Genomic DNA, 24,073 nt, shown 5'->3' on the forward strand with positions numbered 1-24,073 from the left:
ATCTAGCGTTCTCACCATCTGCAATCCAAGACTTGAACACGCGCTAAGGAACGTCACACAACAAGTGTGATTGTGTGCCGTCCAAACCCACCCTTGCCGGAGAACGTGTGACAGATACTGCGCCTTTCGTAATTACAGGCGACGAACCCCGATAAGAGGCAAACGATGTGAGGCACAAGATAGGAGAATAAGAGTAGTCTTTCGCCATTCTACTGAGATATCGAAGAGAGGCCGTAATTTTGAAGCGCTAGGTGTCATCTTTTGACGTTCGCCGCAAGCGTGCGTTTATCGCGGAAACCGGCTATAAAGCGCTTGCCAGAGAATAGGCGTGCGCATTCAACATTGACGAAGAAGAGAGTGATACTATTGTTACAGAAGTGCTAGCATGGGCGTTGGCTGAAAAGGAGCAAAGAAATGAAAGGCTGAAATCTTAACGAGCATGCGTGACACGCGAATAACGAGAAGAATGTCTAACTAAACTAGGCAGCAAAGTCGAGTCTGAAGCCCTTTAAGCATAACCGCATGCTAAACCGTAAGCATATCCATAAGATAAACCATAAGCATATCCATAGTCTAAATCATAAAGCGTAACCATAAGCTAAACCGTAAACATAGGCAAAGGCTAAATCATAAAGCGTAAACATAAGCTAAAACGTAAGCACCACCGAAGCATTTGCTTCGAGATAGCCAGGCTTAACCTGAGCTCAGCCCCAGCCAATTTTTTTATGTATTCGCCTTCAAGTGCGAGTTTCATTTGGAGTGCTTCTTGTTCGCCACTACGGGCTCGAGAGCAGTAGGAACTATGGGGCTAAACACATCCTTTTCACCTGACCATCACTTCACGTATGACGGGCTTGGGAGTATGCTAGCTTTCGATTGTGTATTTGTGTATTTGAGGGGACCTAACCTGTGCCGGCAGACGCATAAGTTACAAATGTTTTCTTTAAAGGGTTGGATGTTTACTTTCTGGTTGGCCGACACGTAATACCTGTGGGTAATTTTAATTGTGGGACTGACTCACACACTCACGTAAACTGCAACGCCTGTTTTAGAACACTGCGCTTTTTTGGGGCAAGACCTAGCGGATGGGCTGCGGTTCTGATCGACATGGTGTCTTGGCCCGTCTGTGAGCAGGCTAGAGGACGATGTGCCGCAGTCCCTTTCTGCATGTGTGACGGTTATAGCTGTTTTGACGTTGCCTCAGATTGGTTGGTTGGTTGGTTGGTTCATAGGAAGGGAAAGGCGCAGTATCTGTCACACTTGCTCTGTGGACACCTGAACCGCGCCGTAAGGGAAGGGATGAAGGTGGGAGTGAAAGTGGCCGATTCACATTTCTGACTACTGGGGAAACGAAGTGGCGTCGTGTGCTGTGCGATGTCAGCGCACGTTAAAGATCCCCAGGTGGTCGAAATTACTCCGTAGCCCTCCACTACGGCTCCTCTTTCTCTCTTTACACTTTAACTCCCACCTCCCTCCCTTTCCTTACGGCGCGGTTCGGGTGTCCACAGAGCAAGTGTGACAGTTACTGCGCCTTTCCCTTCCTGTGAACCAATTTAATTAATTAATTAATCATGTTCACTGTTTACATTCTTAGAGCTAGCTAATTTAGTACGGGGCGATTTGGTGAGCGCGTAATACATGATGCGCGTTCGCTTGAGAGAGCTTGTCGTGAGCTTTGTCGGCCTTAATTAGTGGCAATGTCGAAAATGAGTTGGATATGCTCAAATCAATTTGGTGCATGCACAGGTAGGTAAATAGCCGCATACTACGGTGTCACATTTCTCAGTAGCAGGAAAAACCTGCTGCGAAGCTCCGCATTGTCCACAGAGCGGGTTGGCAGTCCCCTTTTAAGTGTGCCTGGTGTGACGAGTCATATAGCCGCTATCAGTGCCTTATTGGGGCATTGCCCCTTCCGGCGGCTGCCTGGTGGCTGTCATGGCTGCATATTCGGTGTTCTGGATGCTTTTCAGTTTCCACAAAACTTCACGTTTATTAAAAGCGTGTATGATGGCATTCAAAGTACACTGGCGATGAATAGAGGAAAAGTGACTATTTCCCTATAACCCGCGATGTCCGAAAAGGTTGTCTCCTCTCGACCCTTGTCTTTTGTCTCATCTTAGAGCCTTATAAGGGGGTGATCATCACAGACCACACTATCTGTAGCCTACCTCTCCCAGGTGTCAGGCAGCGAGTAACTGCTTACGCGGATGACATTGCGTTGTATCTTTGTGATGATTCGAGTCTGCAGCGCTGCTTTCATCTTTTTGACAAATACAGCGTGATGTCTTGGGCTGTTCTCAGGTTTGGTAAACGTATATATGTTAATTGCCAGGCCAGAAGCATGCCTAAGTTATGCCCTACATTACGCACAATGACACCATCCGCACCCTTGCCAGTGCTTATAAGTCACGTGGAATAGCGTCTTCGGTATTTATTTCCGTCTAAAACGAGGTGTCCTGCAAGGTGGTTACGCCTTCCTCTTTTAAACTATTCATGCTGTAGAGACGCTACCTTGTCCACACTGTACTGCGGTCCAATATGGCACCTCGTACGTGTAACGTATCGACCTGTCAGAGTTTTACGTTCCACTCGGTCTCTTGTGAGTGCATATTTTTTGGCCAGGCCGTACGGAACAGGTTTGACGTACTTCACACGGCCAGCCGCGTTCGAAGGCTGTGTTCGTTTTCCCTTCTTTGTCTGTCTTCTTCTGACTACTGGCTCCGCGCAATTCTTTTCGTTTGCTGCAAAGAGAGGAGTACCCGGCACGGGGGCTCGCCTACTATTTTAGGCACAAGTCTTATGGAGCTTGCCCCTTATATACCTATCAAAAATGTCCACAGGTCGCGGATATTATTCGTTTATGGTGGCATTTAAGTGCTATGCCAGCCATGTCTCCCCCGGATTTTGACATCTCGGCGAACATAGTAGAGTAAATGGCAACTTTACTTCTTCCGCTAGTGCCTGCAGAACACAGGCGAAGGCTGATTCTATTTTTCGGTCACCGCTCACAGCATCCTTTTGCCAGGCAATGATGTGACTTTATGTGGCTCTAGGAGGGGGAGGGGGGGGGTGGAGTTTGCCAACACGAGAGCGGTTGAATTGGTGGGGCATTGTGCGGAAAGCGCAGTGCCCCAACTGCCCACTTCAAGATTCTTGTCGTCACTTGGCCCAGCAATGAGTCGTTCCTCGTATCTCTTGGCGGGTAGTCCATACCAGGTTCAGAAGTCTTTCATCAATGCATTACAGATAAATGGTAGATGTCCTCGCGGTGCCTTTGCACGATAGATGATTGTAGCTGGCGCTTTCGCGTTATGGCGCAGTTGTTGTGAGCTTGTCGACTCAAGCTGGCGCCGACGTGCGCTTTTCCATGTCCTCGCGCGTCTGCGAAATGGGATAGAAAGATTTCTGGCTGAGGAAATTTCATGCTTGGGGAGCCAAAGTTTCTTCGCCAGTTGGTCTTGCCATTTTGTTTCCGTGTCGGATGGACGTGTGCGGGTGATTTTCAGTCCACCTTGGTACCTGTAATGTAATGTAAATATGTATGTCTATTCACACCTGTATACTTCCCGAAACGCATGTGTAATATCCATTGTGCTTGCGATTGCTGTATATCTTTGTAGCTATATTTATTTCACAAATAATTGTACACTGTGTATAATTGGATTTAAATTTTCATTCAAAATTTTATGTAACATTATCACGAGCAGCCAATCTTTTTCCCGAATATAAATAGTTAATTTGATGTGCTTTTCGACATGAGGTATGTTATGGCCGCTGTCTCCTGTTCTTAACCTTGTTCATTTTCAGCTTTGGTCGTTTATCGTGACACTTGTCAATGTATAATGACTAAACGTTTTAAACAAATCGTTATGTAAGCACTTGCGTTTCGCGTTAAGCTTGTAGACACCTTGTAAGCTTGTCAAACATCTGTGCCTGTTTTTTTTATGGAGCAGTTATCCTTTCTTTATTGCTTGCTTTTTCGTGCCTATCCATGTCTTTATCTTATTGTGTACCCGTTAAAGATTTGTCGGACGCTGCATCGATTATCTTCTGTTTGTACAAAATCAAAATTAACTTTTTGCTAGAAACTCTTGCCGCGGGACTGAAGCTTCTGTTTTATAACAATGCATATTTTTTCCGCACTCTGCTTTTTATTAAAAATTTCCGCTGAACTGCTCGCATGCACCTATGGGCTGGCAAATGGATTATTAAACGATTGTTTGTACTGCTCTTTCTTTGTTTTGCAGTGGGAAATGTAGGCACCGCTTGCCGGAAATGTTGAGAGGCTGGCTAAATTTATCATGTAAGGTATGGTTTTGGTGAATTATTATTGATATGTGTTTCATTGGCAATACTGAGTTATGGAGATAACTGGAGTGATGGATGAATGACAGAAATTAAAAAAAGAGAAAATTGGTAAAGGAAGCTACAGAAAGCTATATTGCTTAGAACGAAAAGCGAGTGCTTGCTGACGCAAATTAAGAAACATTTGTCTACTTAACGGATCAAAAATGATATCAAGTTACCAAAAAAGCGGAAAATGAGATAAATATTTGGAGGACGCTTAAGCTACGCCTCTAGGAATGGAACGCAATACCGTTATAGCGCCCCGTTCGCACCGTCTACTCATTTGCTTGTCGCGCTTTTGAGTGACACAAAGACGTAGTTCACATGATACAACACTCGTTAACTTGCCCAAAACATAACTGTTTGGTAATTACCTGTTCTAAAACGCGATTCTGGGACGTAGAAGCGCTGCCAGCCACCTTGCCGAAACGCGCGGGCCTCAAGCTGCAGTCGTAGTTCGTCGGCAACATCGTTGCCGATCCGAGCCGGCGCGATGAAGATCTCGGAGGCCATGCCCTGTCTATCTTATTCCGTGCGCCACACGCATGATGGCACTACGTGCACGCCAAGCGAAGAGGAAGTACAGCGGAAAACTAATTTGCCACTCGCTTAACTGCATTTGCTGTAATTCTGTAATTCTGTAATTTACGTGCTCATAAATATTATTATACGCCACAGCAGACTTCTCTAAACGACATTTCTGAGACAACACCGCAGTCAATAGACGCGCCTTTGTCCATTACAAACCGTCTAGCTGGCGCGGCCGAGACATACTCGGCCGCGCCAGCTAGACGGTTTGAAATGCATGATATAAAGGACATCAAAGATAGGCTAGAAGTTTTGGATGCCCAGTGGTACAGAGGCGTTGCGATAAGAGCCCGCGCGGAAAAATGGCTCGGTGGCTAGACGCCAACAAAACGCGCCCTCGGTGATGAAAAGCGATATGCGTGCGCGAAAGAGATAACGGTTATCGAATACAAGGGGCAGAGGCATGACGATCAAGACGGAATTACGAGCGCCTTCGTGGAGCACTACCGTGAGCTGTTTTCGAGCAAAGGACCAAGTGAAGAAGGGTTTAGAGACAAATTTTTGCCTCTGATGCCAATATTAGGCAAAGAAGTTACTGAAGAGTTAGAAAACGAAATAAGTGTGGAGGAAATAGAAAAAGCCATTGATGAATAGAATGTCGGAAAGTCCCCGGGACCAGATGGTTTGAGTGCGGCCATTTACAAGAGCCTTAAAAGTGAGTTATCATGCTCTATAGGCTTTTCAAGGAGTGCTTTGATGTGGGTTATCTACCACCGTCGTTCAGCAATGCGCCTACGGTCTTGGTTCCTAAGACGTATGAGATCAGCCATGCTTTTAAAAGTTACAAGCTATAGGGCACATCCCGCCAACTCCCCGCGATGGTCCTACTTTGGACCGATTTGGGCAGCCGCTTTGGAGGAACATTTTTTTTTTTTATTTCAGTTAGCCCCTCAGAAAATGACATAGGACCAATGCGGGTTCTATAGCGCTAGCCACACTTGGGCTTGCCCACATTATTCTCATAGGGGTCCGACGTAGGAAATTGATGGAAAGCCCTAGTCCAAGTTTTCCCAATCAATATTTAGGCACATAATTAAGTAATTACTTTATACATGTCTGCACTTTCTAAACAGCCACAATATTAAATTTTACAATAATTCATAACATTCATCTAGCCGAAATGACTTCATGCACATCTTGTTCAGGCTATGGAGATGTGTGTTCTGAACAGTAATATTGTACTGCGAGTTGCAGGTTGTCCAAAGCAACCACATAAGAGGCAACAGTTAGCAATCAGTTTGTTTTAGTATATGTAGCGCAATTTGCACGAGCGCGAGAACTAAAGCCATGTAAATTTCTAATCGACTAAACATGGCCACAACTGTTATACAAATCATCTATAACGGTAATTTAGGGCAACATCTAATGCAAATAAAAGTTGGAAACAATGATTACGCAATTGCACGCACGCCTTCTAGCCCCATTACGGCCGATGTGGGACCTACAGCGGTTTTGTGTGGGCAGCCCCAATTGGGCTGGGTGTTGGTTTTGAACCTAAAGCCCACTTGCTATTGCACGTGCCTTAAAATTCCCCACAAGGGACCAATTTTGGTTTCATGCGGGCCCTCCCGCCTTCCAGCCCCATTACGGCCCATGTGGGATATAAAGCAGTTTTATGTGGCCAGCCCCAATTGGGCTGGACATTGTTTTTGAACCTAGAGCCCACCTGCTGTTGCACGGGCCTTCAAAGCCCCCACAAAGGACCGATTTTGGTACCATGCGGGCACGCCCGCCTTCCAGCCCCATTACAGCCTATGTGGGACCTAAAGCGATTTAGCTAAGGCTGCCTCATTTGGGCTTCACGAGGGCTTGCCCAAATTGAGCCCTTATTCATATTTCACCTGCCCTCAAGTAACCTACAAGGGGCCGATTTGGGCAGCATGTGGGTATGTGCGTTTTCTTGCCCCACTACGGCCGATGTTGGTCCCACAAAGATTTAATGGGGGCGGCCTCACTTCGGATCTATGAGGGCTTTCCCATAAAAGGCCCACATTTAGGTTGGATTGCCCTCAAATATCCGGCAAGGGACCCTTGTGGTCTGGATGCAGGAATGTGCTCTGCATTAGCCCAAGAAACGCCGCTATGGGACCCATGCAGGAGGAGCAGGGGCAAGCCCAAATGGGGCTTGCCCACATTTGCCCCATCGGGGACCGATGCAGGTTTTATGATGGTTGCCCCAGCCCCACTTGCCTACATCGAACCTACTGGGGCCCCACATTCTGTGCTACCTGGGCTTTTAACAATGCCGGAAAAATTAGGGCAGCCCCGCAAGGGCTGCCTGCATCGGACCCTAGTGGGGCCAATTGGGGCTTTGTCGACAGCCCGCTTCGGGCCTACGTCGGCCCCTCTTGCAGCACCCACATTGAGCCCACCGGGGCTGTCCTGCATTGCCTACTTTGGGCCCACCGGGGCCCATCCTTCATAGCCCACTTTGTGCTACCTGGGAAGTGAAAATATTGGCATACGCTGATAATGTGGCGCTTTTTTTGAAGACCGCGAAAGCGTTTCGGAAGCTTAGAAAGTAACACAAATGCGTTGCAGGCAGACTGGTAGTGCTGTTAATTTAAAAAAAAAGCCTCGGAGTCTGGCACGGGGAATGGGAAGAGGAAGCGGAAATTTTCTGCGGAGTAAGATGGGCTACAAAGCCCCGAGTTTATTTGGGATTCCCATTGGACAAATACGGGGAAAGTACGAATTACTGGAATGAAAAAGCGGAAGAAATACGGGAAAGGACGAAAGGATGGATGGAACATAACTTTTCTATGTTCGCCCGTGCGAGTGTATGCAATACCTTTTTGGTGGCAAGGATAATGTATTTACTTCAAGTATTGTATTGTGCTCTAATAAATATACAAAAGTTCTATAGTTTATTTGCGGTGTTCATTTGGTCGTCCAACTGGGAGCGAATTAGCAGAGATAATCTCTTTCGGCGAGTTAAAAACGGAGGGTTGTTTCTAATGCATCCATATGTGCGGCAGATGGTTTTAAGGTTTTGTTTCCTACGTGACCAAAAAGATGCATTCCTGAGAACCTTTATGCAAATCATGCTATCCAGTGCAATTTCAGAGTTTATAGTCTCTTCATGCTCTGCTCGGGGATACACTGTGTCACGCTTACTGCGAAAAGTGGTGTGGTCGTTCAGGTTTTTGCGCGTGCGGTACTCTGTAGAGTATTTAGCGACGGTACCACCTAAGCAGCTGTACAAGGACCTTATTTCACAATTGTTCCCAGCTCCATTCTACAGAACCTTATACTGTGAAGGCCCAGGGAAAGACGTGCTCAAGCGAGTTAAAAACATGACTGTGGCACCGGGCGTAAAAACATTCTTTTTAAATTGCATACAGGAACCCTGGTGGTGGTGGTGAAAAACGTTTATTCATTTAAAAGGGGTGGATGTACGCATGGGCCGGATCTTTGACTATCAGCCCTTACAGATACTGGGTGGGGTCCCTAGTACGGGACCCCAGTGGCGTCGGCCGCTGCCCGGGCGCGCTTGACCAAGGCTCTTTGGGCCTGCAGGTCATAGCAGCCGAGCAGGGTCGCCTCTCAGTCCTCCCGAGTGGGGTTGGGGTGAGCAGGAATAGCTGGGTTGGATGGGCAGGCCCACACCATGTGGTAGATGTCCGAAGACTTCTCCGCACAGTGCGGACAACTGCCCGTGAAGGAGGGATTAAAATGCTTTAGTACTGCCGGGTACAGCAGAGTATTGGTATACAGACGGAGTAGAAGCCGCTCCTCCGTCTTAGACCTTTACTCGGGCGAGGGTAAAGGCTATGACAAGATTGATAGTAAAGAACAATGTCTTTAAAAGAATACGCGGGTTCGAATTGATATCCTGATCCACGGGGTCGAGATGGGAAGCCCGGAAAGAGAGCGTGCGGGCGGCGGCATCGGCTGCCTCATTCCCTTCGAGGCCCATATGAGCAGGAGCCCATACTATTTTCCGGTAAGCGGGGTCCCCGGTATAGGTACAATTTTGAAGTAGTCGGTAGGCTAAGTATGGGGCCCAGCCTTGCTGGACGTTCCGGCAGGCCCCTCGCGAGTCGGAGATAATTGTTTTAGAATCAGTGTGAGTAGCTGCCAGCGCAATGGCGACCTCCTGCGCGTGGGTTATGTCACGGGCGCGAAATGTAAGCCCGTTAACAGTTTTGGACTGGTGGACCACTGCGGCCATGTAACATCCCCCATGGTGGGGGCCGGAGGCGTCCACGTAGTAAATGCCGGGTTTCAACCCATAATGGCGGCCCAGGGCTTCCGCCCGCGCCAGGCGCCGGCCATTGTGGTCTTCACGTGTCATGTTTTTAGGAAGAGGGCGTAAGTGGAGGGCGCATCTCCACTCGAAAGGGAGGCGTACACGATCTTCCATAAGAGTGGTATGTTGGATGTGTAGCCGGGCAAGGAGGCGGCGACCCGGCAGTGTTTTAGAAAGACGTGTGTATTGCTTGGTTAAGTGAGCCTCTCGGATCTCCCGGAACGTATTCACCATGGCCAGGACAAGTAGACGCTGGTTGGAGGTGTTCACGGGGAGATCGAGGGCTCTCAAAAATTTTGCGCAGGACGACTTCGAGTGCATCCTCGTCTTGTTTCCGAAGGTGGAGGTAAGGAGTTGAATACAAGATTCGACTGGTCACAAATGCATGCGCCAGCCGCAAGGCGTCTTTGCACCGCATCCCGCCACGTTTGTTAGAAACCCGGCGGACCATGCGGCCCACCTGGTCCCCCACCTTACGGAGTTTCGTCAAGGTAGTGTCCGATCGTCTATGTTGATGAATGAAGAGCCCCAGTACCCGGACTTCTGTTCGTTCAGGAATTGATCCTGTCTCCAAAAAAAGCTCAATTTTGGCCGTACACTTTGGTGAGGGGCGTATGTGTACAAATTCAGATTTTTGAGGGGAGCATTGAAGGCCGCAGCGGCGAGCATAACGGTCCACTATGGTTGCGGCTTGCTGCAAGTTTGCCTCAATATCTCCAAGAGAACCTTGCGTGGCCCACAGGGTGATGTCATCGGCATACAGCGCATGCTGCACACCAGCGACAGCATCCAACTGGGCCGGCAGGTGCATCATAGCCAGATTGAATAAGAGGATACAGCACTGCACCCTGTGGTGTTCCTCTGGTTCCAAGTTGGAACGGGCCATGTTCGGTGTCCTGGATTTTAATGTAGGATTGGCGATCTGTCAAAAATTGCCGAATGTATCTGAACGCGTTGCATCCGCAACCGGTTTGTGAAAGATGAGTGAGTATTACCTCATGAGTAACGTTGTCAAATGCTCCTTTCAAGTCTAAGGCGAGTATGACCCTGTCGTTGTGAGGGCATTCGACCGGGTCAAGAACGTCCCGATTAAGTTGTAGCAAAACATCCTGTGCGGACCTGTACGGGCGAAATCCGAACATGGAGTCTGCGAAGATGTGTTGATTTTCCATGAACTCGGACAACCTGTCACGCACCATCGTCTCCATTAGTTTGCCCGCACATTAGATTGGAGAGATGGGGCGAAGGTTGTCCGTGTTGATAGCCTTGCCAGCTTTTGGAATGAAAGTGACCAGAGCAGTCTTCCAATCGATGGGGAGTGGCGCGTCCCCAAGCCAAATTGAATTGATGTAATCCAATAAGGACTGGTAGGCCGGGTCGGGTAAGTTAGCTAGTAATTTGACTGTAATTTTGTCCCGACCCGGGGCTGTGCCACGTTTCATTTTCACCAGGGCCGCCCGCAGATAGTGGAGCTGGAACGGTTGATCCAGCTCAGCGTTCTCCGAACCTGCATAAGAGTGCGCCGGTCTGCGGGGGTCCTCGGTAGTGCACAAGTATTGGTCCCGCAACTTGAGCGCTAGCTGAGTTGTGTTGTCCTGAATGCTGTGTATGGCACGTTATCAACCCAACGCAGGCACACACAGAAACTCAGAATGAGATGAAGACGCGTTGACTTTAAACAGCATTAAGAAGGCGTTTATAGGCTCAGAACACAAAACATTTAGAGGGCAGCAATTAACATTCTGAAGGGCAACGAAACGAGTAAAGAAACAATTGAATTTAATACTCCAAATTTCGTGTCAAGGGTCATGGTTCTCCGGGATGGAAGTAACAATTCAAGTAACAGCAAGGGAAAGAAAGTTCAGAGCAGTTTCGAACATACCATTGACCGGGGAACGCGGCGGCAGTCCATCACTGGGACGACGCAGACGGGCGGCACTCGAAGGCGACGGTCCTTCCGGTGCAGCTTGCGGTCTGAGGATGCGGTGCCGGTGGCGGCGCTCGGATCGCCCCGGGAGTACGCGGCAGCTCGGGTTTCCCTCTCCGGGAGCGAACTGGGCGGACTGACTTTGGGGCCTCAGCAGCTCCTTTTTACACCCTTGTCGACGATGCCTTGTGCGCAGGGTTGGAGTCCGAAACAAAACACACACTTAGAGCGCACAAAGTAGTTCACTCACAGAGGATGGCGCACGTAGACACACCACACTTTAGCACTGCATGGCCGCCATCTTAGGTTTGAAAAACATAACGCACAACAAAAACAACAGTACCGTACGCCCCCAACTTCGGTTCTTCTGGGGGTCACATTTCCAGGGAAAAACGAATATACGGATATACAAAACAAGCTCTATACTTTGTACGTAGTTGGGGTTGACTATGAGTGGGGAACGTACGACACAGGCAGCACTTACTCTTCTGCTCGAGCAGGGAGAGAGTGGGAGCTAACACAGGGAAAGCTATACTGTTCCGAGGCAACGTACACATACACGTTCTTGAGCGCCCGACTGACGGTCACGTATACAGGTCCCGTGAACATATGGGGTTTACAGAACAACAATTCCTCGTGTGTATAAATGCAACATGGGCAAATAATGGATGCCGCCTATTCTGTGACACGGCCCCCCACTTTCGGAATATTATCGCAGAATATTCTAGACACACAGAAGGCGGCCCACGGGCCTATACTATACACAAGTAAACTAGCACATAAGTCAACCTACACGTATGATACAGCATCTGAATGTCAATACAGTGAATATCGTGCGAAAGAATTCTTAACTTGCTAAGATAATCGGCTCCCGCGTTTTCCTTTCCCTTTATATGCTCAATTCTGAACTGATACTCTTGGACCAGCAAGCCGCAGCGCAGGACTATGCTGTTTAGTTGCTTGGCCCGTTGCATGTAGCTCAGCGGTTAGTAGTCCGTTTGAACAAGGAAGGACACCCCGTACAGTTAGGCGGAAAACTTCTGTATCCCCCAAACCATTGCCAAGCACTCTCTCTCGATTGTGCTGTGCGCTGCTTCCCTGGGGAGCAACTTTCTATTAGCGTAAGCCACTGGATGAAGCATACCGCCATGCTCCTGCATTAGCACCGTACTGAGGCTGGCTTCAGAGGCGTCCCTGCGCAGCACGAACTGCTTGGAGTCTTAGCATGGGAGGGGTCGAAACTCGCCGCTTGAGTTCTTCAAAGGCTTCCTGGTGGACCGGGGTTCACTTAAAGACGTTGCTCTCACCCTTCCTCGCGAGCTGGGTGAAGGGTTCGCTTATTCGAGCAAAGTCCGGAATGAAGTCGCGGTAATATTCGCTCAACCAAGGAATACTCGTACCTGACGCTTTATTCGAGGGGTTGGCGCCGCCTGAATCTTCTCCAGAGTTTTTCCAAGTTGCGCGAGTTCCCCACTACCGATGCGATGCCCGAGGAACTTGATGTTCTCCATCCCGAACTCGTATTTGCTGGGTCGCACTGTCAGACCGGCTGCTTGGGTCTTTGCAAACAGCTGTCGTAGCGAAGAGAGAGGCTCTTCCCATGTAGTACTGACAACCAGGACATGGTCATAGTAGTGTTGCACTCCCGGAATCCCTTCCACAAATTGGAAGAGTCCCGCAGTTGTTGAAAACGCAGACTTGGGCTTGGACTCTTCAGTCAACGGAATTTGCCAATATCCTTTGACGAAGTCCATCTTCGAGAAGTATTTCTTCTCTCCGGCTCAGGGACTCCGGAACTTTTTTTTGAGTGGAGGGGGGGGGGAATTTGTCAGGTCATAATTGTTATTTTTCAGGATTTTGATTTTATTTTTTATTTTATATCTGTTTTATTGTTATTTTATCATTTTGCCTCAATTTTTAAAAAAAATTTAGCCACCAATTTATACTTTGTAAATTTAGTTTTGGGCAATTTGGAAGCATGTTTTATCCTTAAAAAAGAATGAGGTCATGAAATGTTCGCAAATACAGATTTCTAAAACACTATCGCACTTCATACTTTCAAAATACTCGTTACTATACTCATTGAAAATTACCAACATGATTCAAGTTCAAGCAATCAAAAAGCTGGTTTAAGAGAATACATAACTTTAGGCAGCCAACAAAAGGCTATTTAAGGGTCCCAACAACAACATGCCTTCAGAATCTTTGTGAGAAGAAATTGGGTTATTGGCTAACGGGTGCCCTATTCTTGCAATCTGTCCATTTTCCCGCCAGTGAACGAAACTTGGGCAAAGAAATAAAAAAGGGCCTTCATTTGGTATGAAATATATATATATAAAAAACCTTAGTTCAAAGAAGTATATGCGCGAACAATATACACTTGAGTTGAAGTTCGCGCACGGCCCGTTTCAATCTCCTGGTTCTTGCTCATCAACTGTGGTCAGTCATTCAATACTTGTTTTCAATGCACACTCATAGACGATAGTAAGCGCCGCAAATCTGTGCCGCTTTCATGAGTACTATGGCTCATGGAATTCAATGAAACTGTAGAAGCTTCAATCAGAAAGGTACGACCATTCGTACCTTTGTGCCTCAGCGCCGTCTTCTTTTCATACTCTTTCAAGAAGCGCGGTCCTTGTAAAATTGCTGGTTACTGCACTTACTAGACACCTACTATCCAAAATAAAAACGGCCGTTCAGAGGGACAGGCGGCCGTCTTAATCCGAAATGATCATCCTTCCAATAAGCTCTCGCTTCAATCCCTTTGCTCTTCCGCTCGGGAGATTGTTGCAGTAAAAATCTTCCCCCCTGGCCAAAAACCTTTCGTCGTGGCATCGGCCTATTTCCGGCCAGATAAGGTCATGGCAGAACCCTGTACCTGGCTCGCTGACTTTGAAAACGCAGCACACCCTCATCCTATTCTTATCGGCGGAGATTTCAACGCACATCACACAGCCTGGAGCTCATCTCAGCCTAATCAACGTGGTAAACACTTATATGGCGTCCTTGATCAAACTCTTCTTACCCTGTGCAACGAACCTAACACGCCGGCCCGTATCGGCCTCCATTCCTCTCAAGCGGAAACTACACTGGACCTTACCTTCTCATCACCGCGTCTTCTTCGGCTCTGGGAAGTCCTTTCTAATTCTTGAGGCAGTGATCACTTGCCCATCTTGCTCACTCTCGATCGTAAATGTCTTCGCGTTCGGACAACACGTTCGGTTTTTAACTGGGACAAGTTTCGTGCTAATACTACGGCCCCCTTCTAGGATATTGACTCCTTCCCGTCTGTACTCCGAGATGCCCGCACTCAAGCTCTCGAATATATCCCCTGTGGCGATTCCACAGTTGGCATGGATTCTCATCTGGCTAACCTGTGGTGTCGCGCAGATCCAGTCACGCAACGTTTTCGGACACAAAGAAAACGTCACAAACATCTCGTACTTCTTCGACGACAATTCAAGCTTATCCGGGCATGCCAGCTTCACCTGCAAAGTGAGGCTTGGCACGCTACACACGACCGTCTTGGACAAGTAGCGGGCCTATCACAGCTTTGACGTATTTTTCGTGGCCTAAATGGCAAGGCACGCGGAGCCCCACCTCTCGCTGAGCTCCTTCTCAATCGCAAGAGGAAGTTATACGCACATTTTTCCCACATGCGAGCCTAACGCCTCCACCAGCAGTTTCCCTTTTCCCAGTCAGAAACCCTGATCCAGACCTGGATCGCCTATTCTCTAAGGGAGAACTGCAAGCAGCCCTCAGAAGAAGCTGACCTCGCGACAAACCCGGGCATGGCCGAGTCAGTTGGCAGGAGCTTCGCAATCTCGACTCGGCAGCCCAGGATACCCTTCTCGATATCATTAATTTAACTGGGAGGCCGGAACGGTACCAGATGATCTCAAGCTTTCGCTCATTCCTCCTATTCGTAAACCTGGCAAAAATCCTCGACTTCCTAGTTTGCGTTCAATCGCCCTGGCTTCACATCTGTGTAAACTCATTGAGCGCCTGCTGCATACCCGAATTAGTCACTACGTTGAATACGTCAGTCCTGGGTGTCTTCCAGCTCAAGCCGGCTCCCGCACTAACTTCGGGACTCATGACTGCCTTTGGCGTTTGCGAAGAGTTTTGAATACAGCTCATCGTAAAGCGCTACCTGACTATCTCCTGGCTGCCAATATACACGAAGCCTTTGACTATGTTCGCCATGAGGTTATCCTGGAGGAACTCGCCAAACGCTTTCCTAGTACTCATGCCCAAATCTGGAACCGCCATTCAGCTACAAGGTAAAGCTCCGGATTGGATGCCCAAAACCTAGTACTTGGATAGGGGTGTACTTAGGGCTCCATTCTCGGACCCATAATGTTCAACTTGGCCATGAGACGCGTAGCCGAGAATCTGAAACTCGGCACAAGCGCAAGATTCGCTATATATGCCGATGATATTACCGTCTGGACTGAGGCAGCGGATTACGTAGACAAATATTCTATGCAGACTGAACTTCAGGCGGCCCTTCTTTGTCTTAAAGATACACTAACCAAAATTGGACTCGAACTCGCACCACATAAAACAGAATTGATTAGTATTGACGGAAAACATAAAACCAACCCCAGCATGCAGATTCATCTTCACAATAGAGGCAACACCATTGTGGTGGTTTCGAAGGTGGAAGCAGGACTAAGGAAATGCTATCCTCAAGTACAGTCCTCCAGAATTTCGATCCGTCATTTCCAGTAATTGGTTCGAACGACGAGTCTGTTTGTGGACTGGGAGCAGTCCTGCAACAGAAAAGTGGTAACGAGCTCCACACAGTCGCTTTCGCACCTCGTACACTGTCGACTGCAAAGAAGAAATAACCGGCCGGTGAACGGGAAACCCTAGCATGTATTTGGGCATATGAGCGATGGCACACATACCTTTGGGGTCGGTATTTCACTATTCGAAGAGACCACCAAGCACTGGTTTCCTTACTGTCGTCCCAAGGACATGGAAGACGCCCACTCCGAATTGCACGCTGGAGTGCACGACTGCTTTGCTACAATTTCACTGTTGAATACCGCAAGGAGTCCGCAAACACTGTAGCAGATGCACTTTCTCGGCTGCGAGCACGTACCTCAGAGGCAGATATTGCTAAGGAGGAAGACATCGTCTCGTTCATTAAGCCAGCCTGTGTGACAAAGAGAAGGTCAGGCACGGCGCCCTCCACGACGGTGGCCTGGAAACCGTCAAGGCATTCGTACTGAATTCCTGGCCGCCAAAGAAGTCCATACCAGAAGAGGCGAAGCCATTCGAGCCTATTCGGGAAGAACTGTCGTTGTTGACAAAACTTACTACAGCGGGTAAAGCGCCTCTTTGTTGCCACCTCCCTCACGGCTCAGATCATCAGCACCGCGCACGAGACACATCCGGGTATCACGCGCACGAAGGCGCGACTGCGTGAGCGGGTCTGGTGGTCACGAATGGATTAGCAAGTGGAAATGGCAATAAAAAAACTGCCACACCTGCCTGGATGCATATAAGTCCCCCAAATCATCACCAGCACCATTGCAACCTGTTGAATGGCGTGAGCAACCGTGGCTAGAGCTTGGCCTAGACATTGGCGCATGATCCTTTGGCGCATGCAGCTTACAACCGCCGATTTGCCATAACACTTGTTGACTACCATTCTAAATGGCCAGAAGTAAACTTTTGCAGCGAAGTGTCCACAAGCCCCATATAAGACTTTTTAATAAGTGTTTTTGCCCGTGAAGGCTATCCAGGAGAGATAGTTTGTGATAATGAACCTCAGTTCACATTGCACGAATTCATCACCTTCCTGCTAAGCAGAGGCATCCGTCTTTCGCATTCGTCGGTGTGCTATCCCAACGTGAATTGGCAAATAGAGCGATTGAATCGCACTCTGAAAAACGTCCTTCAAGTTGCACTCCTGGAACGACGACCACTCCGACAAGCGGTCAGAGAGTATCTTGCCATTTATCGATGTACTCCGCATACACAGGGGTCGCCCCAGCAGTTCTGCTACATGGTACAATGCCCCGAACCAGGCTGGATGTTCTGGGCTTTTCAGCGCCAGGATTTGCGGAAGACCCAGCCAAGGACTTGGCGCGACTCCGTCAGAGTCCGGCGTCAACAGCAGAGCAGCAATTGCTACACGGACAAAAGGAGAGCTGCCAAGAAGACTGAGATAGCCGTAGGCGATTTTGTCCTTGTCAGGAAACCATCACGCCGGTCCAAGGGAGACTGCGCTTTTTCTCCACCGACAAAGGTGATCGAGAGTAGGGGAACAGCTTCTTTCCGACTTGGAGATGGGCGTGCACGGAATGCCTCCAAGCTTTCCAGGGTTCCGCAGCCCCGGTATAATGGAATGCTGCCTCCTGTCACGCCGCAGCCCCGGTATCCTGATGCGCTGCCTCCTGCCACACCCCAATCCCGGTCTCCTGGCATACTGCAGTCTGCTGAGCTGCAGCCGCCTTCCCCCAGGACGCAGGCTCGGTCTCCTGGCGTACTGCAGCAGCAGCTTACGAGCCTGTCACCAGCGATGACAGTGCGGCGTTCAAAGCGAGAGCGCCGGCCACCGCCCAGGCTCCAAGATTACCAGACCCATTAGTTGGGACTGACATGTACACATGTGTAAATATGTAAATACGTGTAAATAAGTAGACTGCATGTCTTGGGGTTTTTCTACTAATACCTACTAACAACTAATCACTAAAAATTAGGGGGGAGTATGTTATATTCAGTTTCGTTTTCGGTTTGAATTTTTTATTCCTCGGGAGGCGTTTCTGTTTTCGTTATATATTTGTGTGTATGTGTGAATAAACGGGTGTGTTCGTTCGAGTGGCTGGACTCTGCTTCCACCGTCGAAAGCGTCAAAAAGGCATTTGTTGTTCACTTTCAGGCTTCCGTTTTTGATCGTTTGCAGCACGGTCTTGTGCTCTTCTGCGGTTCAAATCATCACATCATCGATGTAGAACAACACTCCAGGGCAACGGTCGAGGATTGTCGCCATCATCTTCTGAAATGCCACTAGGGCAGAAGCCAACCCGAAGCAAATTTTTTTAAAGCGGAAAATACCGCCTTGAGTGATGAATGCTGTCAGATCACTGCTGTCAGGGTGCAAAAGAACCAAATGGTAAGCAAAAGCGAAGTCAAGTTTTGTGAAGTGTGCAGCGCCTACCGAAGTGTGAAGCAGTTCCTCGGTATGCGGCAATGGGAAACTGTCTGGAACGATAGCTTTGTTCGGCTCACGAAATGCTACACATATCCTGATGCTACCATCTTTCTTGTCAACAACAAGAATAGAAGACACCCATTCAGAAGCATCGATGCTCGGTGATGTCAAGGCTCAGTAACCTCTGAAGTTCCTTTCATACTGGCGACTGGAGAGAATATGGCAGACGGCGAAGCTTGGAAGCTACAGGCTGCACGCCTTGCCATGTCTTGATGCGATGGATGAACCCTTAGCAAATCCCATTTCCGGACTGAAAAGCGAACTGAACTCATGTGCTAAGGCTGGCGGCAGTTCTTTGTTGCGGGGCTGCTCGCTTGACGGAGTGGAAATGGAACGAGATAGCGGGTCATTGACAGTCGGCAGCTGATCAACAGACGTGTGCAAGCATTCAAGAGCAGAACCCTCAATTCGAAGATCCAAGGCTGGAATGCCGAAAAGACCGATCAGACAAGTTCTTCGGTGAACAACATAAGAACGTAGTGAAGCTATGCGGCCTTTAAACTGAACGTCTGCCTGGAAACAACCTGGCACGGAAATCGGCCGTTGAGAGTAGTCGAACAGAGTGACATGCGGATCAGGCAAGAGAGGAATGCTCTGTAAATATCGACTGTATTCTTGTTCCGACAGGATTGAAACAGACAACTCCGAATCGACCAGAAATGCCAAAGTGCCATTCGCTTCTTGCACTTGAATATGAATTCCGCTACGTGCGAAACGTTGCAAAGTCAAATCTTGCTCAGCACTGCTACATGACGAAACATGAAGCTGAACTTCACGGACTCGGCCTTGCATTTGAGTTTATTTGGGGTTGCATACTTTTTTAAAAGTGGCCCTTGAGACCACAATGTGAACAAGACTTCCCATTGGTAAAGAACGCACACTCCCATAGGGCCTAGCAGCCCATTTGACTGCAGCGCACCAAGCGGCCGGTGGCAAGTACTTCCCGTCTTGCTGAAAAGCGCGAGATTTGAATATTAGCATGCGCAGCGCCCTTCCCTACCCTTTTGGTGCATTATATTGCTTTTACATACTCTGATAGTGCTTCTACTTATTTTCAGCATGCATAACAACATGAAAAATAGATTCCCAGTTCTCTAAACTGGCCAACGCAACTACGCCACAGCCTTTGCAAAACAATATTGCAGAAAAGACGAAAAGTGCTTTCTGAAATGAAACTATTTTGCTGCATATAACACACATAAGAGATGCAACAGATGTAGAAGGATGCAGTGACAAAACTTGGTATACATTAGGCGATGTACACAGTACAGAAAAATAAAAATACACAAGGCGAGAAACAGCACTTCGGTAGAGACAAAAAATAGCATAACGTTGATTTCCGAAATACGGCAAATGATATGCAACAAAACAGGCATTATACATACACTACAGAGTCCCAGTCGCGGCTACCTTAGCAAGGTTAACTTGTATTGTTTAGGACAGAGAGGAATACTGCCGCTTGGGGGAAAGCCACACCGTTAACTCGTCGCTTCTGCCGTGCTTCGGCTGCTGTCCGTGGGTCCATGCAGCGCTGTTGGAATAGCAATGAACATGATGCAGAAGGTTGCAATGAAATGTAAGGCCACTGCACCGCGCACACCTCTGTGCATGTGGGTGCGTACTGAAGATTTGGTGAGCAGCAGCAGGTATGGTCCCGAACAGGAAAGCTGTCATTCGTAAAATTGGTACAAAAGCTACTCTTGTAACCTACTGGTCAGAAAATGCAGGCTAACCGAACTATCTGAAAATGCATTTCTACAGTGAGTGAAATATTAGCCACAAAACTAACAATATTCTTGAAAAACACTGAACAGCTGAAGCAATGAAGCTTGCAGCATTGTCCCGTTAAATGCAAAGCTACACCACGCAAAACTATCCGTTCCCAAAACCGCGGCCTGGCCTCACCGCAGTCGGCGAGCACGCCATGTTGGCTTGCCCTTCATACGCGACATTGCGAAGCGCAGACCACCGTGCTGAGCTAAACTGTCCGAAATGCCTCGCAGTTTTGGAAGAATGAAACATTTCTCACCTTGCAGTTGCCCTGTTAGAGGCGACTATTAGGAAAACTAGCCGTTCAGCAAACCGCATCAGTCTGGCGGCCCCGACTGGCTAATACGCCTTGTTGGCGCAACGGCGGGCCTTGGTGCTTTCACATGCCACTTTGTCCAGCACGCTGAGATAAACTGTTTGAAATGGAGCTCAGTTTCGCAAGAACACAACATATTCAACCTCATGCCTGAACTGCCGGCGCGCCTGTTCACGAGCTGCGAACCTTAATTGGCACCGGCCGGCGTGGTCATGGTAAACTGCTTCAAATGCAGCTTAGTTCAGGAAAAAACATTGCTCACCTTCGTTCCAAGGCGCAGTCGTTCAGCGTAGCAGCCCACGAGAGATAAAAATATGCGGTCTGTGCCACACAGGCGCGGCGAGGCACAAGCAGACAACCGCTCGCTCCCTTCGACAACTTTCTGTGTCTGCTCCGGCGGGCTACCGCTGCAGCGAGTGCCGTCGTGCGCGCATCCGCGCATGCCAACGCTGGTGCCACCATCCATCAATCGGCGGCAGCGCAATAAGTCGCGCGTCATTTCCTGAGGCCAGTTTTCGCCGAGTGTCCGCTCTTTACAAATCTCTTTCTCTATGGCGCTGATGCGAAATGGTCCTGCGAGCCGCATCGGAAACAATGTGTTCAACCATAGCAGCTACTCCGTTCTCGGTTCCGCTCAGGGGAGCGGTTACGCTGTGGAGCACGTGAGCCGCCCGCGCCCCTCGTTAACCTCTGCTGAAAGGGAGCTGCTGGCAGGAAACAGAAAGCCGAAGCTGAAGAATGAAGCAGAAAGCTCCTTTAGTTCTTCCGCTCCTTGCTCAAACTGAAGTGCAATTCAAACTGAGTCCTCGAAAGACAGTGTGGAACCCTCGAGAAGTAACCGCCCACGTATGCGGTTGGATGATACGCCAGCAACGAATTGATCCCGCAGATCATCATCTTGCGAAGCAAACGAACAATGTGCGGCTAGCTCCCGTGGAGCGACAACAAAGTCATGCACAGACTCGCCTGTGTGTTGGCTGCGGAGGTGAAAACAATGGCGCTCTACGATAACATTGCACGACGTCGAAAACTGCTGCCGTAATGCGGCGAATGCAGAGTTGCATTCGTCAGGATCGGCCGACTTGTCATGGGCGAGGGCTGCGGCGCTTGGCGCTGACGGTGCTGCTGCGGCGCTGGTCTCTGCATGTAACGTCTGATAAATACGACGGCCCCCCGCCCCCAAACAATGCAAAAGAATAGCCTTGCGCTGATCTGGCTTGAATGCGGCAGCTCCGGATGCCACCAAGTAAGTACACGCTGAACATCTGCTCCCATTGCTCCCATGGCAATGACGCACGGCCGGGCGTCGGAAGGAAGAACGGTGGCGGAGCAAGCCCGGTGAAGTTCATGGCGGCGGTTCCGGACGGTGCGGCGGGGTTGGGGTAGGTAGAGGTAGGTTCACAGCATCCTCGTCGCAATTGTGGTGTTTTCGAAGGTGGAAGCAGAGTCCAGCCGTCCCGAACGAACACACCCGTTTATTCACACATACACACATATATATAATAAAAAAAACTTCATTAACACTTCTTTTTGGGCGAGTTGGTACATTTTTGGAAAACTTTGAAAGAGCGCAAACACACACGACCACTAAGCACAAGAGACGGCAAAACCGGCCGTTGCATCAATGATCGATTAAGGGACCATTCAAGAAGTGTTAAGAATTTTAAAGACAAGTACGCACATTTAGTTGCGCATATTAGTAATTGCAGTGGTTGCGTGGCCCGATTTAATGAGACGAAGAATCTCGGCAAGGGCATTGATAAGACAGCACGTCTCAGCTTGGAAGCCTTTCATATCACGAAATATGGCAACAGATGCATTAGCAAGCCTTCGATATCTCTCTTAAACGCTGACGTCTGTTTTTTAGATGCGACTAATATGTTCACCCCTTGAGCATCTTGCTTTTTTGGTTTTTCGTTTTTTTCCCAGTGTATCTTGCTCGCACGTGCGTTACTGAAACTTCTTATCTTATGTAAGCTGCTGTGTATATAGGTGTTGCCTTGCTCCAATATCGGCGCTTGTGTCTCGTCTCTTGTCCTTAGTGGTCGTTCGTGTTTGCGCTCTTTCAAAGTTTTCCAATAATAAAAAAAGAAACGCCCCTGGGGAATAAAGAATTCAAACCGAAAACGAAACCTATTATAACAACCATCACCTACTCAAACGGGCAAATCCGCATTCTTGGCCTGCCCATCTCAAGCTGCAAGAGTCCCCAGAAATGGGTTCATCGGCTACAACGCTTTCGATGGAGGCGAAGCGAAGTGGCGTCAGTGTGCTGTGCGATGTCAGCGCACGTTACAGATCCCCAGGTGGTCGAAATTACTCCGTAGCCCTCCACTACGGCTCCCCTTTCTCTCTGTCCACTTTCACTACCACCTTCCTCCCTTCCCTTACGGCGCGGTTCAGGTGTCCACATAGCAAGTGTGACAGATACTGCGCCTTTCCCTTACTATGAACCAACCAACCAACAACGCTTTTGGCCAGCACTGCTACACACTGTTCGTCGCCTGTACAACCGGCATGGCGGTACGCGGCAACATGCGTGCCGTGCGATTGCCCGAGCAGCAGCGGCCGGAAAAATACTCTATGACACACCTGTCCTCCAACTGTCGGAGATTGACTTCGCTAAGGTCGAACGCGTTCATCGCGCAACACTACGCACTATTACCGGTCTGCCTAAGCACACTCCTAAAGCCGAAATTCAGCGTTTGGCCCCTCTTCCACTGCTCACTACCAACGTTTCCGAGTCACAGACGCGTCGAATATGTCTAGAGAGCACTGTCCAAAGGCGTCGCCTGCTGGCCTGGGATGAACAGCTTAATGACCAAATACCAGCCCTATATACTTTTCTTCTCCCTTGGGAGATGCCAGTAGTCGCAGGCCTCCATCGCCGACCTATAAACCGCGATTTTGTCATTCCCCGGGAGCTTCTCGCTGCCCATCACCGACAACAGCGAATCCCTGATACGATTAACATATACACCAACGTATCGATTACAAGCTAATTTGCATCTATGGACTGGATATGCGATGACAACCGTTCCTTTTCAGACGCTTGTGCCTGCCACCTACCCCAAGTTACCCCTCTTCATGCTGAACTCCTCGCGATTTGGGGGGCCTTGTCAGGAGTGCCTTGCACCGGAACTGGTTCAATACGTATTCGTACTGATTCCTATGAAGCTTACAAGGAAATCGCTACTCCGGGTTCACAAGATGCAGCTGCTACGGCCATACAGCGCCTCCTTAAACGCCACCAACTCGCGACCAGAACTGTCGTTATTGAATGGACCCCAGGTCAGTCGGACGAATCAGGGGGCAATGCGGCGGCACACGTCACGGCTGCCTTGGCAGGTAGGATGTCCACATTTACTTCCCCACCCCCCTTGCTGCATTCTTACATCGCCCTTGGGCGGGAAACACACCCCTTCTGTTGCCCTTATGCACTATACTCGCACCAGTCTTTGAAGCCTCAGTCAGCATCGCATGGAGGTGGCCACACCAGACCAAGCTTTTACGCGAAAAACCCACCTCACCCGAAGTCAAGAAGTCTTTTTGAATAAGCTCATCGCCCATGCGGCTTACACCATGCGCCACGTATTATGGCCCGCTGGCGTCAGTTTACAGAGGCAATGATTACGTGCCCCCACT

At 49.0% G+C, this 24,073-nt stretch overlaps 1 pseudogene; it reads right to left on the reverse strand.

The window, feature by feature from the left end:
* Positions 1-20,941: 20,941 nt before the first annotated feature.
* On the reverse strand, positions 20,942-21,777 carry LOC146181021 (uncharacterized; annotated as a pseudogene).
* Positions 21,778-24,073: the final 2,296 nt, after the last annotated feature.

This window comes from Amblyomma maculatum, chromosome 8 (genome assembly GCF_055883805.1).
Source record: "Amblyomma maculatum isolate TAMU_Amacu chromosome 8, ASM5588380v1, whole genome shotgun sequence".
Classification (NCBI taxonomy): Eukaryota; Metazoa; Arthropoda; class Arachnida; order Ixodida; family Ixodidae; genus Amblyomma; species Amblyomma maculatum.